The sequence below is a fragment of the Stegostoma tigrinum genome, chromosome 9 (assembly GCF_030684315.1).
Source record: "Stegostoma tigrinum isolate sSteTig4 chromosome 9, sSteTig4.hap1, whole genome shotgun sequence".
Taxonomy (NCBI): domain Eukaryota; kingdom Metazoa; phylum Chordata; class Chondrichthyes; order Orectolobiformes; family Stegostomatidae; genus Stegostoma; species Stegostoma tigrinum.
Genome location: NC_081362.1, coordinates 42,356,900 through 42,374,956, shown reverse-complemented (window position 1 = coordinate 42,374,956; position 18,057 = coordinate 42,356,900).

The following is an 18,057-nucleotide window of genomic DNA, read 5'->3' as shown; positions in this document are numbered from 1 at the left end:
TAAAGTGTGCAGAATTCAAAAGGTAAAACTGTAAACCACATTTGTATATTAGAAACTTGCCATCAAATAAAATTCCAGTTAAAGCAAGGCAATTTTTCTTTTCTGCAAAGGCAAAATACTCCACTTGCTGGAAACACAAAATAAGAACAGAAAACGCTGAAAATTCACAGCAGGGCCGGTTGTAGCAACTGAAATAAAGTTAACATATAGGTCTGTGACCTTTCGGCAGAATTTCTTCCAAAAATAACTTGCAATCCTTTTCAAACAATTTTCTTCAATCTCTTTTTGGTCCCATTTTCAGTCACCAAGTTCTGAAAGAAAATAAGCATCTTCAAAGTAAAGTTTAGTGTTCTAATATATTCAATGTGTTCACAGTGTGGAGAAAGAACAAATATATTGGGATTATTTGAAAGCAATTTAGTTACACTGTGCAACAAACCAAAATTGATGTGATAACTGGTGTTGGGGTCAAGCTGAGATTAGCCACAACTGTGTTAAATGGCTGAGCAGGCTTGAAGAGCTGAATTTCCTTCTCCTGATGTTAATTCTTCTGTTCTTATGATAAAGCAAAATGCACATGACAGTGTCAGTGCCAGGGCAAAATTTGAACACTCATCATTTGTTTCAACAGTGGATTAGATATATTAAACGGAAATTACAAGCAGTGAGACACAGTAGGCTAACAAACTATCCTTGCATCGCTGCAGTCTGCATTTCAATCCATTTTTGTTAGATAGGATAAAAATCTCTTTTCTCTGCTGGCTCCCAGAGTTCTATGTGCAATCAGTTTGGACAGGCAAAGGCCATTTTTTGCTAGGCATGTGCCCACAGCATGACGTTTCTACTATTTTTGCTCTAATTGGACCTAAATACATAATCTCACTCAATGAAGCCACAAAGATGTGCAATGGGTGGTTTCATTCAGTATTGTGGTTAAGGCACATTGTTGAAGAGTAGAGAGCTTTATCCTGCATCTAAAGTAAGTCCTATCTGATTCTAGGTTCCAAAGTATCCTGATACCGATACATATTCTGTACTATAGAAGGAATTGCTCTTGATATATATTATGCAGTGAGTAAGAACAACTGATGCAGTTATATAACCCTTAAATGCATCATCACAAGGTCAACTCCCTATTAACTGTAAGATGGAATTCACGTTACAAAGATAAATCCACCTCTCCCCTCAAGATTTTAACAGAGCTTGATTATATTCTCATTAATCTCATTCTCTTTCTGAGTGCCTACTCTTTCAGGGGGCAGGAATCTAAGACTAGTGAGTTGGTAAGTTGGAAGCATTGATGTAAAACAAGAATGCTAATAGAACGTTATTATTTATTGCAAGGAGAACTGAACACAAAAACAGGAAGTTTATGCTTCAGTCATTCAGGGATGGTAAACCTATTCTTAATAAACAATGGTTTGAAAGGTTATAACAGGCAGGTGGGAACGTGGAGGAATCAGATTACTTGTGATGTTTGTGAATGATGGAGCATGCACAAGGCACTGAGTAATCTCCAACTGCACCAGTTCATATGTCCCCATATAACAAGGTGTGGAGCTGGAGGAACACAGCAGGCCAGGCAGTAATAGCATAGCAGGAAAGCTAACATTTCAGGTCTGGACTCTTCTTCAAAAATGGTGGAGAGGAAGGGGACTGTGAAATAAGTAGAGGAGGAACAGTGATAGAAGGTGGATAGTGGAGTAGATAGGTGGGAGAGAATGTCGGACAGGTCAAGGAGGTGGGGATTGAAGCTAGTAAAGATGAGTGTAGGTAGGAAGTTAGGATGGGGTTCGTCAGTGAGGAAGGAGGGGTGGATAGGTAGGAGGGAAGACAGATAGATCAAGGAGGTGGGGATGAGAAGGGGGGCTGATCTTGAGATGAGTTCAGGGGTGGGGAGATTTTGAAGCTAGTGAAGTCCACATTGAGACCATTGGGTTGTTCCTCCAATTTCCAGTGACATCATTGTGACACTGGAGGAGGCCCAGGATTGACATGACATCCAGGGAGTGGGACAGGGAGTTGAAGTGGATCGCGACTGGAAAGTGTTGTCATTTGTTGCGAACCAAGCATAGGTGCACCACAAATTGGTCTCCAAACCTCCGCTTGGTCTCCCCAGCGTAGAGGAGGCCACAGCGGGAGCAACGGATGCAATAGACCACATTAGTGGATGTGCAGGTGAACCTCTGTTTAATGTCAAAGGCTTTCTTTGGCACCTGGGATGGGGGTAAGGGGTGAGGTGTAGGAGCAGATGCAGCACCTCCTGTGGTTACAGGGAAAGGTGCCAGGGGTGGTGGGGCTAGTGGGGAGTGTGGAGTGCATGAGGGAGTGGCAGAGAGAGCAGTCCCTCCAAAAGGCAGATAAGGGTGGTGAGCCGGAGCAGATCCAGAGGTTGGGGAAGGGTGTTATGTTTAAGTATGTTCTTTAATGGGTTCTTTCAGTATTACTACAATCTTAGGCCAGACATTTTAGCAACTATTAATGTATAGCCATAGTTACACCATACATGGTAAGGATGCAGAGCAATAGGCATCACACTGGACAGAATCTGGTCTCTTACTGGATTTCTGACACATGACTACTGAGACTGCAGAAACATCATTGCCTACCTCAGAAGCCCATTTATGTTATCAAACCCTATCATTCTAGTTCAGCTATTCATTCAGCAAAAACAAATTCAATTTATAAAAAGCCAATGTTTAACAATACAAAAGAAGATACTGCAAACAGGACATTTTTTAAATGGACAATTTTCAGAAACTGGCCAAATTTTGCTTCAGAATGTTTGAATTAATTCCAACAGGTTGGTATCTCATCATCCTTTACTTACCTGTGGAAAGTCTTTGATACTCGTCTGGCTTCCTCAGAGCATGGTCTCGGAGTGAACAGAACCTCTGATACTCCTATTTATATCTGTCAGCCAGGGCTCCCTGATTGGGGCCATTAATCTAGTACAACCAGGGAACTCATTTTATGAAGCCCACCTGTTTGGCCTCATTGCAATCATTATATTCCTTCCCCCCACATCCAAGGACAAAGGCTGGTTCTTTTTTTTTGGCGCTCCTCCTGGAGCATTTTAGCACTGCGTCAGGTTCCTCCAATTCTGCTTCTGATACAGGTGGCATGTACCGTACAGTAACTCGCTTCTTGTGTCTGGAGCATCTTGGAAGAAGTTCATTCTCTGCTGCAGGTGGCAATAGCAAAGGCATCAAGCTGGTGACCTTGTGTCCATCTAAGATTCCAAGGTACCTTCAGCACTTGGAGAGGGAGAACCTATCAGTTCCAGAAATGTCAGAAGACAGTTGAGGTGCCGGGCAAGTTCAGGTCCTACACCCTTTGCAAGTTTGCAGCTTTCATCTGGTCCACATACTTGTTCAGGATTGTCGCACCTACCCAAACGTAAATGTCACTGGACCTGACTTCACATTGACCATATCTCTTACCCAATCAGGATCATTCCCATGGTCCCTACACCCAACTTCATCCCCCGAAGTAAACTGCCTATCTCGCTTCGTGGAGTCTTTTGTCCAGCATTGGCATTCCTGATGCCATTTCAACCTTTCACCAGGTCCATGAAGATCATATTTAATCTGGTGCAGAATCTTCTCTCCATTAGCAACTCTGCTGGAGATATCCCAGAAGTTGCATGAGGTGATCCAATAATTAAATAGGAACTGGGACAGTTTGGTGAAGCTGTTTTTTTTAAGTCTGCTTTTAAACTTTAGGTGCTCTTTCTGCCAGATTAGTGGATGATAGATGTTATGGAGATGTCCTAAGATGACAAATGCCATTTGACTTAAGGGAATACTCAAATTCCCTGCTGGTTGACAATTTGTGACCAATAATTCCAGGAGTCTATGTATTGCAAAAGATGTGTAGTTTTTCTATCATGGTTTCTATGTCTGACAAATCAAGTCTATGCACATCTGACCATTTGGAGTGGGTGTCCACAACGAATAAGAACATTGAGCCCATGGAAGGACCTGGAAAGTCGACCTGTAACCGAGTCTAGGGTTTGCCATATGAATGTGTGGAGCTGCTGGCAGTAATTTTTGTCCATGTTGACAGTCTAGGCATTGCCTCACCAATGCAACCAAGTTTGCATCCGATCCTGGCCATCAGAGAAGCAGATAAATATAACCCATAAATGCATCATCAGAAGGTCAACTCCCTAATAACTATAAGATGGAATTGATGTAACAAGGATAAATCCATCTCTCGCTAACATCTTCATTTTGGAAGTAAAAGCAAAGTTGCTGGAAAAGCTCAGCAGGTCCGGCAGCATCTGAAAAGGAGAAAACAGAGTTAACATTTTGGTCCGGTGACCCTTCCTCAGAACTGATGGTGTCTGGGAAAATGTCAGTTTATATGCAGAAAATAGGGAGGTGGGTGGGGTAGGGAGTAAACAATAGGATAGAGCCCAAAGAGAGAGGAAGACAGTTGGACAGACAAAGGAGTTGCTAACGATCAGGCTGGGAGGGTGATTAGTTGTTAATGGGCACTGTTAGTGACTAACAACGGGGGGTGCGTAATGGCAGACAATGTGGTAACAAGGCCTGGTGTATGGGGTGGGGGAGCTGGGACATGGGAGCATTTAAGCCCTAAAATTATTGAACTCAATATTGAGTCCGGAGGGCTGTAGGATCCCCAAGCAGAAAATGAGGTGTTGTTCCTCCAGCTTGCGCTGGGCTTCACTGGAACACTGTAGTAAGCCAGAGACAGAGATATTGGCCAGGGAGCAGGACGGTGCATTAAAGTGGTAGGCAATGGGTAGTTCAGGGTCTTTTTTGTGAGTAGAACGTAGATGTTCTACAAAGCGGTCGCGAAGTCTATGCTTCGTTTCCCCCATGTAGAGGAGACTGCATTGTGAGTAGCGAATGCAATAGACTAGATTCTGAGAAATGCAGTTGAAGTGTTTCTTCACCTGGAAGGTATGTTCGGGCCCTTGGATACTGGGGACGGAAGAGGTAAATAGATAGTTGATACGCCATTGCTGGTTACAGGGGAAGGTGCCGTAGGGCTGTGGGGAGGTGTTGGGGGTGAAGGAAGTGTGGGCCAGGGTGTCCTGGAGGGAACGGTTCCTGCAGAAGGCGGACAAGGGAGGGGAGGGGAATATGTTTCTGGTGGTGGCATCTTGCTGGAGGTGGCAGAAATGGCCTCTGATGATCTCCTGAATGTGGATGCTGGTGGGATGGTAGGTAAGGATAAGGGGAACCCTATCACTGTTGCAGGAGGGAAGAGAAGGGAGGAGGGCGGAAGTGTGGGAGATGGGTTGGACCTGGTTGAGGGCCCTGTCAACAACGGAGCTGGGGAATCCTCGGTTGAGGAAGAAGGTAGGCATTTTGGAGGCTCTCTTGCCAAAGTTGGCTTCATGTGAACATACGCAATGGAGAAGGAGGAATTGAGAGAATGGGATGGAGTCTTTACAAGAAGTGGGGTGTGAGGATGTATAGTCCAGGTAGCTGTGGGAGTCAGTGTATTGTAAAGGGTATTAGTGGCCAGTCTATCCCCATAAATGGAAACGGAAATGTCGAGGAAGGGAGGGGAGGAGTCAGAGATGGACCAGGTGAAAGTGAGGGCAGGGTGGAAATTGGAGGCAAAATTGATGAAGTTTTTCATTTCCAGACGAGAGAGGGAAGCAGCACCGATGATATCATCAATGTATCGGAGAAAGAGTTGTGGGTGGTCGGTATAGGACTGGAACAAGGAATGCTCCACAGACCCCACGAAAAGACAGACATAACTCGGGCCCATACGGGTACCCATAGCAACCCCTCTTACCTGAAAAAAATGAGAGGAGTTGAAAGAGAAGTTGTTGAGGGTGAAGACAAGCTCAGCCAAACAGAGGAGGGTGTTGGGGGTGGGGATGGTTCGGGACTTTGCTCCAGGAACAAGTGGGGAGCCTTAAGACCCTTCTGGTGGGGAATGGATGTGTACAGGGATTGCACGTAGATGGTAAGAAGGAAGTGGTTGGAGCCAGTAACCTGGAAGAAACTGGCGTAAGGCATCAGAGGAATCATGGATGTACATGGGTAGGGATTTGGAAATTTTGGAAATCCCTGGATGACCCTGCTGGAGTTCAGCCAATTTCTGGTGGTGACCTTTGCTTGCAACAGTCACTTTTCTCCCTGTAATATTGGGCTAGCTTCTCCTATGATGTCTCTCTGGGTCTAAAATGGTTTCAAATTTGGTTACGATGGCCCTTTGGTTTCCCCCATCACCACCAGCTGTTTGAATTTCACCAAGACCTGATCATTCTGTGCCCATAGTCTGATATTATTAGCTGTGACAGGTGGTGTGACCAGAAAATTTGAAACCCATTACAGACTCTTCCAGTAGCAGTACCGCAAGTGGTGTATCTGCCTGTGGGAGACAGTTCAATGCACCTGCATTTACTACTGGGCATCGCAGATGGTTTCCAACTTGCCCCTAGTATTAGAACCCACCACTGAATTTGGTCTGAAGCTATGGGCAGCACTACCTTGCCCTCTTCAAGCAGACCTAACAAGGGTTTGTAGTCTGTTACTATCATAAATTTACATCCATAAAGTTATTGGCTGAATTTCTTGACTCCAAATATGATTGTCAAACCATCCTTTTCTATCTGGACGTAATCTCCCTCTGTATTAGCCAAATTATTTGGTATTGCGTACTCCTCTCCATTGATCCACCTATGAGCCCAATACAACCCCGATGCCATATGGAGAGGCATCACATGTCAATATCAGATCTCACATAGTGCCAACTCCTTAGAGGATGATAGCTGTTTCTTCACTTTCCTGAAAGCCATGGCTTAGTGTGTGACCATTTCCAAGGCTGACCCTTTTTAAGAGTTGATGCAAAGGTGCCAAGATGGTGGTCAGGTTATTTATGGACCTCCCATAATAATTCAGCAGCCCAAGGAAAGCCCTAAGCTCCAGTGCAGATGTCAGAGCTTGGGCTCTGACTCCATCACTTTATCTTCCAATGAGTACAACCTGGTCGTGTTGGCTCTGTAGTCCACGTAGGCCACTTGGGTTGCCTGGAACACACATTTTCCCCTTATAAGGAATATGCACACTTGGGAGAAACATCTAAGGACTATGTACAAGTTCCCCAAGTGCTCCTTACTGGTCTTCACTGTTATTAGCATTTCATCTGGATATATGGTGAACTGCGGGTACACCTGGCAAAATGTTTTCCATCATCCACTGAAAAATTGCACAGGCTGATGATACCTCAAATGGCAGTCTCATACATTGATGTAAACACTTGTTGGTGCTAATCATAGCATACTTCTGGGAATCCTTGACTAACCACAATTGCAGGCACACTTGTCTCATGTACAGCTTTGTGAAAGACCCCTGCCAGCTATGAGTATAAACCCTCAAAGTGAAGGGTTGGGTATTTATCCAGCGGCGAAAAGCAGTTTACTGCTGTTTGAAATCCCCATAAAAATGAACTGACCTGTCGAGTTCACAATTGAAATGACTAGTGCTACCTATTTCGCAAACTGAACTAGTTTGACGATTCCTTTGCTTTCCAACCTTCTCATTTCTGCCTCTACTTTTATCCATTAGGCAAGTGACACTGGGCAAGCCTTGCAGAATTGTGGAATTGCTTCCTGGTCGACACGTTAGTTTTAGTCCATAGGCCTTTCTGAAAACCTCCCAGGTATTTAATTAGGACTTAACTCAGGCAGCCATTTTCTTATTGAAAAATATGGAGTCAATCTAGGTGAATCTTTCTCAACTAATTTCACCACATCAAGCTAGGACCCAAGCATTATACTACAATCAGTGGTAACTGAACCAGTTACTTCTCACAAGAAAAGAGAATCAAAATTGCTCCCTCAATTTGTAAAGGTTTCCTGTATCAATTCTAGCCAAACTTAAGGTCTTGCACAAACTCAAGGGCTGAAGTCAAGAGTGAATTTCATTAAAGACTGGTTCTACAATCACTGAACCAGTCATGCCAGTTGAAACTCTATTAGAACCAGGTGACCAGAAGTTTGTTTTGATTGGTTCTGAGTTAGATGCTGCTCGGCAATTTAACTATTCCAAACCAGGTATAGGTATGCTTTCCAGGCTGTGCACTCTCCTGGACCAGCTATGAATTTTCTTACTCAGTTTAGACCTAGTGGGACTCTTTTGCTGTCTTGGGTCTGCAAAACAACTGCAATGGCTTGTCAGCCCAGATCTTGAAGAAAATTCTAACTATTTGGCCAAAGCTCGACTTAGTTTTGGAGTTTTGCTGTAGGCTGACCTGGAGTCTATCTGTACAGTATAACAAAGTGTGAAGCTGGATAAATACAGCAGGCCAAGCAGCATCTCAGGAGCACAAAAACTGACCTTTCAGGCCTAGAGCCTTCATCAGAGGTCCTGAGTGAGGTTATGTATTTGCCTTCAGTCAAGTGGTGTTCCCCAAGCTCGTTTGGACTGGTGAGGGTATCCACTTCCATCAGAATACCCTGTAACTCAAACTCCACTTGCCACATTTTCTAATGACTAAGCCTGTTATAGTGCCTGTTTGAAGTCCAGTTGGATTTTAGCTAGTAGGTACTTTTGCATAGTTGCATCAATAATCCCATATACCAAATGGTCTCTCAGCAACTCATTAAGGATTGAATCAAATTCACATGCCTCTGCCAGCCATCTTAACCTGGTCAAAGACCCCAAAATGGATTCTCCTGGTTCTCGAATTGTCAAGTAAATCCAATAGCATCTTAGAATTGGAGGATGCTTGACATCATAATGTTCCTTAACTAAATCTGGAAACTCTTGAAAGGTTTTAGTATTTGGTACCTCAGAGAAAGATAGACTCCTAATAGCTAAGAAAGCTGCAGGTCCACAAGCTGTCAGCAGAATTACTCATTGCTTTTCATCTGACCCAATGTGATTTGCCAGGAAAAAATAAATCATTTTTTCCACATGCCTAGACCAGTCTTTGATGGCAAGATCAAACAAGTCAAGACTTCCAAATAACGGCATAATGCCAGAAATGCTTATGCCAACTCAAAGATGACTGTTGCATGTGGATTTCTTTAGGAGTGTGCTTTTCCCTCATCACCACTGAAATAACTCACCAAAGGCCAGTATCCTATCATTACATCACCCTTTATTCATACATGGGCAGTCCTTGGCAATGATCTAGCTTCCGCAGAGCCAACTCTTAGAGTGAGCAGAACCTTTGACACTGCTGTTTATATCTGTCAGCCAGGGCTTCCTGATGGATGAGGTTAACAGCCCCAATCAGGGAACTGGTATTCTATGAGGTCCACCTGGTTGACCTTGTTACAATCTCTACAGCATTAATTGAAATTTCAAAAGTCACATATAGATGCAAGCAACTTTTCAATGTATAAGCCAAGAGTCCTCTCATGAATGGCCATATGATAGGTGTTTCCCAGTTAACTTTACAGGTGGTCATTTGACCACAAATTTCCATTTACTATAAGCTAATATAAGTCAATCATGCAGAGCTTTTAAAGTACAATTATCAGAAACTGCAAGCACTTGATATCTCTCAACATTGTATAAAAAAATGTCCAATTAATAGAACAGATCAGAGAACTAGAACAATTAATTCCTCAGGGCTCAGATGTTTTAACAGTCTAAAGGATTGCTGGACTCTCGTTATGCATTCTTGACAAGATGAATTGAGGTGAAAGTTGTAATCACTGAGAATGAAAAACATCTTAGCTCTGAAATTGAAGGAGAAAAGGAATTTAATGATCTTAGTATGTTCTAATTGCAGTGATACAACACTTTATGTTGAGCTTAACATTTATTCAATTGTCTGTCCCAAAATGTAATGAGGTGCAGTAATCTCTTGAAATGGCACAACACTGTGATGTTTATGATAAATGATACACCTTTCTCACACGATAAAACTAAAATGGGATTCTAATAGTGCTATCTGTAACAAAAAGAGAAAGCAAAGGTATGCTGCAAAAGCTTAACATATCCATCAACAATTGTAAATCAAAAAGATTGATTAATGCTTTCCAGAAACACCCTCCACTAGAATTTTCACATGGAAGAGTCTTCACCGGAAGGCTAAAATTTATCTTCATTTTTTTTTGGAAGCTGACGTGCTTGTTGCATATTGCTCTAACATTTGCCACATTTAATTTCAGGTTTTCACTTTATTTTTAGTATTTGTGGCATTAGTCAAGTTTTATATGATCATTAGAAAAAATCTCTCACAGATTTACTACTTTTGATTTTTGATGTAAGGACCTGGTTTGCCTTGCCATAAATTATCAAGTTGGATAGTCTGCATGAATATGAGAACAAGAGTAGTCCATTCAACTCCTTAAGCTGTTCCAAACTTTACATTAGATCCTGTACGGTATGCTCCAACGTTATTGACCAGATCTTTCGTGTAAATTGTGCACAAGTAGCTGCACACACTGTCCAAACTTCTAATCAGTGCTCACTCATGTTGTCAATTTGTATTTATTTTGGTACTTATTGTGAATACCTTTATCTGTGTTTACTCTTCAAAGATAAAAGGCAAATAAGTATATGGAGTTTTGGAGGAACACATTTCTAAACTGCATGTAAATAAATTTAAACTTTAGTATCCTTAGCAATATATTTTAATTTGTAAAGTGCCAAGTGGCAGTGATTCAGGAGGTTATCTTCTGAAAGAAACTTTGAAATTAACATTTTGTGAAATGATCAGTTGGGAGGAACGTAATATCTTTCATCATGTGTATCTCCCCTAAACACCTGAGACTATGAAAATATCTGACTGTGATCAAACAATGTACAAAAAGAATTTAAATATATAAATCTCTGCAGTAACATTGCACAATAGGTATGAAGACAACTCAAGATTTTAGTGTGTGCTTATATCCTTTAATGTGTATCTGCAACTACCGGAGAGGAGAGTTAGGTCCCATAGCATTATGCTGACATTGTGATAAGAAGTGGTTTGTTTTCAATGAGTGGGACCCAGTACATGATCGATTGTGAAGAAGAACTTGCTGAGTTCAGCATTGATCACACGCTGAACCCCATGAGTTTAAATAAGACAAGATTTTACTGCAGCACCAGCACAATGCTTTATCCCTTTGACTTATCTGATTGGTTAACTGTGCAATTTTTGACATCACAGGGAGTTGTTGACACCCATGAAGAGCAAAATAATGACAGCTGTAATTGGTGATTGTGACCATGCTGGCCTTCATAGGTGTTCTTTCCAGAATTCTATCAAGAAATTACTTCAGTATGAGAGGTAAGACTCACAAATTATTTACCCATCGCAAACTCCGATCAAGATATTCAAGCAAACAGCTATCCAACAACATTTATTGACATTCTCGGTAAAACTTAGATTTGGATATATAAATTGCTTTACCAATGTACCAGAGTAAGGCTGCTGTTTTATTCTTCAGGGTAGGGCTAAAAGGCAATTACTAAATGAATAGAAAGTCTGGAGCAGTAGGCTTACTTGATGAAGTTCATGCTTAAAGCAATCTCTGTTTTGATGAGCGCCCAGTAAAAAGCTCATGCAACTCCAAAACTCAATATTAGAATTAATTTGACAGACTCGCACTTACTTATCCAAAACACATGGAATTGGAGTCCGAGACATACCAGCATTTGTATTTCAAGTTGACAGTGAAAAGGCAACCAATACCCTAACTCTATCATGTATAGGGAAAGAAAACATGTAAGGAGTGTCCACAGTGTAACATTTCAATTGAATAATCAACAATCAGAAGAAATCTAAACCAAAACAATGTTTGGAACTTTGGTATCACAGTGATAATATCTAGTGTGCTCTCAATTTTGTTCCTAGCAGCAATTCAGGGAAGACATTGATATGAAATATCTAAAGTTGGAAAGGCAGAAAATTAGAAAGGGCAAAGATTTATTAGGCAATTTGATATGTTGGCAGATATATAAAATAAGCAAAGTTAAAATGAGGTCTGCAAATTTTCAGCAGAAGAACACTGACTTACATAACATTTCTCTTTTTTCCATTCTCTCTTCAGCAGGTTTGTAGCCTATAGTCCATGTGGAAAGGAGTAGGCATAAAGAAAGGAGATTTGCCTATCCAGGTCCCATGTTATTCTGTGACTGCTGTCAATTTCATTTCACACATTATATTCCAGTTCCCATTGAAATAGCACAGAGTGCTAGAGTTTCACTGAGTATATTTCTTGAGGCTGTTAAAGTGGCTTTTAGACTGAGACATGTTTTTACTCAACACATGATTGCAAAGGTACAGAGAAATGTGGCACTCCAAATGGCTGTTCTAATATCCATTTGTTTCTAATTCTTTGCAAATGTTTTATCAACATAACACTGTGATTGGCTGAGAGTCGCTGTATTTTTTCACGATGACAGAGAAACCCAAAATACTTGTTAATTCAGTGGTGGCCTAGAGGGAGATTCTGGAATGCCACACCTGAAGAACGTCCAGGAATCTTCAAAGGGATTGACTTACAAAAAAAATGTGCAGTATAAACTCAACTGTAATCTACTGAGACTTAACACCAGACTGTGAAAATAGTGAGAGAATAGATGACAGTTTTATTTCTTCCCCTTGCATGAATAACAAGAACGGTGGTTAGAAGTTATTTCAACTGTCGACTATGTGTACTCATGGAGCATGCACTGGTAAGTTGAAGTGCTCATGTGTGCCATTGGCCTGCAGTAATTGTGTAGTGGCCTGAACTCAAGTGCTAGTGTGCTGTACTGTATGAGTATATACCATCTGTTCACAGCAACTATAATTTATGAAAAAGAGTCGCTGGACTCAAAACATTAACTCTGTTTTTCTCTCCAAAGATATTACCAGACTTGCTGTGTTTCTTCAGCAACTCCTGTTTTTGTTTCTGATTTCCATCATTTTATCTTAATGTGCTGTGAAGATCACAATTTAAGATGCAACAATGAATCACTCTCCATTCCACATAAAGTATCCTTTCATTCAGAGTGTGAGAAGCCAGCTACTTTCATAAGGAAACACAACTGAATTTCAACTAACCTGCAAAGCCAAGAAAACTGAAGTCAACTGTTCAACAATCAATGTGACACCATCTACTCTTTACAAATAATCCTTATAAATTGACCAACCTATCTTTTAGTTTTTTTTATTTCCTTCTTATTTTTAACCTGCTTCTGTGTTGTTTCATTATAAGTTCTTCATGCATTTGATTAATAAACTCACTCTTTTGTTAACTCAAGAAAGTGTGGTTAAATTGTCTCTTGTTAATACACAAATGCATTTGGTCTGGGAGAAATATACTCCTTTGTAAATTAAGCTAAAGTCGCCATAGTGTCAGAGGACCTTAGGACTGCTCCCTCATTAGAGTGAGGCAAGTGGTAGTGATTTAACTTAAGGGGGACCACACCTCAGGCAAAGGGTGTGATTGAGAAGTTGGAACCTCCATGGGGACCTCTGCATATACAGGGACTGTTGGCAGCCTCTTCATCACAAGCCAGCCATCCCTTTGTAAATGAACCTTGATGAAAACAGCAGAAGGGGCAGGTGAATAAAAAAAGCCGAGGCTGTTCATCACTCCTCGCCAAGTTAGAAATTTGTGATTTCCCATCTGGAATTATCAACTTTGGGGAACCTCACCCAGAATTTGCATGTAATTAATTTGGGGATCGACTAAGATCTGGTTATAAACAGATAAATTGAACAGTGTCTTTTCGGCAACTAGAGTTAGCAGCAAATCTTCCATTGCAGCTGAGAACTGAAGGGGGTAAAGTGGTGAGTAGCTTGGTAAAACTGACAGTGTCAGCCAGATACTCATATAGCTATTGTTTCACATCAACAAGAATGGGAATAACTCCATTAAACCTCAGCAAGTAGGAATTGTAACTTTGTCTTGGACAGTCATGTAAAATAATCACCAGCAGTCCATTTACGTCTTTTCCAACTTCATTTTCATTGCAGATCATGAAAATTAAACCCAGAGGGAGGATGGGTTAATTTTGTTTTTCCAAAACACTGCATTAGACAGCCTTTACATAAAATCAAACAAAAATGAAAATTGAGAGAATGTATAGCCAACATTTCTCAAGCTCAACAAACATTGTGCCATAGCTTTGTCCAGAATATACTTACCACATTACAAAAGGTAATTTGCTCACCATGGAATTTGACAGAATTTTTTAAATGTTTCCAACAGTTGTCTGAATCACACCAATCAATTCCTTAGTCAAACTCGTGTTCATATATATGTCTATTTGTATGCATTTTTGTTTTTATTGATATCCTTCAAAGTGGCTCTTTCATTGTAAAACAATTGCTGCATAAGTGAACCTTATGAGACTGTGCTGCTGCACGATCTAGCTCTAATTTAAAACATCTACTGCTTTGTGGTTTGTCTATTACATTTCTTTTTAAGATGGAAAAACTGTTTAAATTCTGAATTGTCAGTGCAGTTACCCTCAAGCAAGTATTACCATCCTTTTTACCAGACTAGCCATTATATGCCTAAACCACACAGTGATACAGTGTTGCTGTTTATGACTCCTGAAACTCCCACTCCATATATCACCTGCCATAAAACACATCAAACAGCTGCTAGTAAATGCTACACAGCAGTTTAACCAGCAGACAGACGAATCATGTTAGACCATGCTGTGGTTAATGAGAATGAAAATGTTAGGCCTTTTATTCCCTCAATGTTTATTTGCTAGGCTATTGTTGCAAGATGGTGGTGTAATATTCTTATTCGGAAAATACGTGACAATGCATTGTTTACTAAATGTATTGTGCAATGAAGCACTTTGCATAGAGATAAGTTTGTAATAGTTTCTCTTCGATGTGAAAACAGTGATTAAATAAAAGAAAATCATTGAAATCTCAGGCAGACCCAAGTGTCTTTATTACTTGGAACCAGAACGCATCATTCTGTTGGGTTTTCTGCTTTTGTGATGTGAGATAAACAATAACATTTCAAACGTGGAGCATGTTTTCCAAAAAAAATTCAAGATGATTGTGGAAAAACATGCTATAAGCTAAGTTATATTTTAGTAACACTAAGCCTCTTGTATATCATAAATTAACACATAAGAACTGTGAAAGAAAATTAATGTGCCTCCAACTCCACATCATACCTTTGCTGAGATATTACCTTGTCTGGGGCCTCTGCCCAGGGCTGATAAAAGCTGTGTGATGGAATGATCCAGATCAACCCACCTTGGTATGCTCTCTGCTACACTTTAGTAAGTAGTACAACTTCTCCTCAGGGTTCCCTGCTGAGCTTATAACTTGCTATTTGCTAACCCGCAATGCAATCAATTGTAAGTTACTTCATTTTTCTTCCGATTTTCTATGTTTATTTCAAAAGTTGATGAATGTTTGATTTACTTATGAATTGAAGAATACTCAGAAATCAAGTGTTTCTCCATTGTTAATACTCAATGCCCGTAATGAACGTACCCCATGCAAGGGATCTATGAACCAAGCTTTCCATTTGCAATAGTCAGTGTGGCAGTTATTTTAGCTGAATTAAATGGAGATCTAATCCATTAAGAAATTCATAGTCCATTGTTCAGCTTCTAAGCTCAGGTCTTATGGCCTTTTGGTAATGCCCCAACCTCAGTACTGTGAGGTATGGGTTCAAGTCCCACCTGCTCTGATGGTATATAATAAATCTTTGAACAGGTTAATCAGAAAATATTAAGTCAATGGCTCTGTATGTTGACGTAGTCACGTATTGATTGATGAATATAACTTGAAGATAATACTTTTTATGATGCTACCTTTCATCTTCTATTAAATCTGCCAAAGAAAACGCATCCTAATTAATTTGGTTGTTTACTTTCCAATTTACAACCTAACTTTCCAAATTATAATGCCTGAATTTGAACTCCAAGCATTGCGTCTATTTTTCTAAAATCAAAATTCTTCCTTGTGATCTGCATTCTGATTGTTAAGAGTCCAGATACTCACATACATTTCCACACATTATATTGAAAGTTAATATTACCAAAAATCATATTTGCCTTCTGATTGCCATTAAAATGTTACCTTTAATTTTATCTGTTTTAAAACAACTAAAATAAATACCTTTTTTTCTAAGATATATATTCAAAAACGCCCAATAAACAGATATCTAACAAGTATATGCTCATGTGTTCTCCTGTTCCAGCCAGTCATGCGAATATTTCTAGGATGCAAGATATCAACTTGCATATTTTCTGATTTCCCTCTCAAAATATGGTAGTATCTACATTGGAAACCTAAACATACTTCAAATGTGATGTTTCATAATCATAATCTTTTATATATTTAACAGATTTTGATTTTTCTTTTATGCAAGTCATTCAACTCATTAACTTCCTGTCTATGATTGGAGAATCTATTAGGTTTCATTCACCATTTCTATTATCTTCCTTTCCCCTTCCACCATTCTGAGGAGCTCTAACTTGTCACACTGTTTGACCAATATTCATTGTTAGAGGAGCAGAAATATCCCCTAAATGTTGGCAACTCTGAAGCCATTGTCTTCCAAACCCGCCACAGTTTTAGTTGCTGGCAGTCAGCCCCATCCATCTATATGGCCATTGTCTGAGACTGAACCAGCACCATTTGAAACCTTAGTGCTCTATCTGAGCCTGAAATAAGTTTCTGATTCCATATCCTTATTGTCATCACTACCAATAACCATGATCCCTGTAACAGCACCACCTTCTCCACACCTCACACAATCTGCTGCTGAGACCATCACCCATTTAACTTTCAACATTCTCCTAGCCAGTTTCCTTCTACACCTCCTTTGTAAACTTGAGTGTACCTATAACTCCGCTGGCCTCATCCCGGCTCATACTAAATCACATTCATCCACCAATGAATCAAAATCGAACAGAAATCAAATCAATATTTGCTGACCTACATTGTGTACAGCAATGGCTTGACTTAAAATTCTTATTCTTCATTTCAAATTCCACGATGGGCTCACCTTTCCATAAATCTAACCTAGTCCACCTGTACAATCCTCTGAAAAAGCTGCACTCTCTTACTCTAGTGTGCTTTATAACCGTGATCTTCATTGTTTGGCCAATGTTGGCCATGCATTTAGTTGCCCAGACTTGAAAATCTAGAATTCCCTCCCTAAACCTCTCTGCCAGTCTATCTCTCTCTACCCCTTTAAAACTCCTTGGACAAAGGTTTTGTTCACCTTCATGTGACAGGGGGCCAGACCTTTTGCAATAACATTCCTGTGAAATACCTTGAGACTGTTTATTATATTAAAGATGCAATATAAATGGAACTTGGTAACATTGTTGATTATTTCATAGTTTTCCGATGTGAAGAATGGTTTCACACCCAATTGTTAACCCATATTTCCTCTTTACAGATACTGGCAGAGCTACGTACTTCGGCAGTTTCTATTTTTGTTTCAGATTCCCAGCGGCTTTTTTTGTCTTTGTATTTTAGAATACTTTGGGGATTTGCTGGCACACCAGGCCAGTGCATTGCAGGTCCAACACTTCAACAACATGGCTTTCAATCCAGCTGAAATGAAAGTTGCACCACCCTCATGGCTAATTAGTGTCCGATGAGAAATGTTTGGACAGCTCAATGCAGCCCCTCATGGAAGCAAAAACCACAGATTGTATGAAACACATTTACTCATTATTGGATAACTTAACTCTGAAAATACAGATGTGGAAATTGGGAAGTTAAATTAGTGTAACTGGAAATCTCTTTTGGAATTTAAGAAGTAAGGCAAATGGCTGAAGCAGAGCAGACATTACTTCATTTGCATTCTTTACTTGGACTGTTTAGTTCTCTAATGCCTAATTTTAGTCTCTTAATGGGATCTCAGATTCACATTTATACTTCCAAAGAGAAATATGGTGGAGACCATGGTGATGAAAGATATGCATGTGAAAATTTAACAGTAACCAGCAGCAAACAGAGTAAGATGTCAGCCAGCAGGCAATGCCAATTTGATGGCAGTGCCACTTTTTATGAAAGGTATATGTCAGCTAGCCAAAATCTTGTATTAACCTAAGTTGAACATGATGTTAAAAAGCAGTGCTGTCTAATGGAATTGCTGCTTAGTATCTGAATTATTTCTTTTGGTTGTTAGTG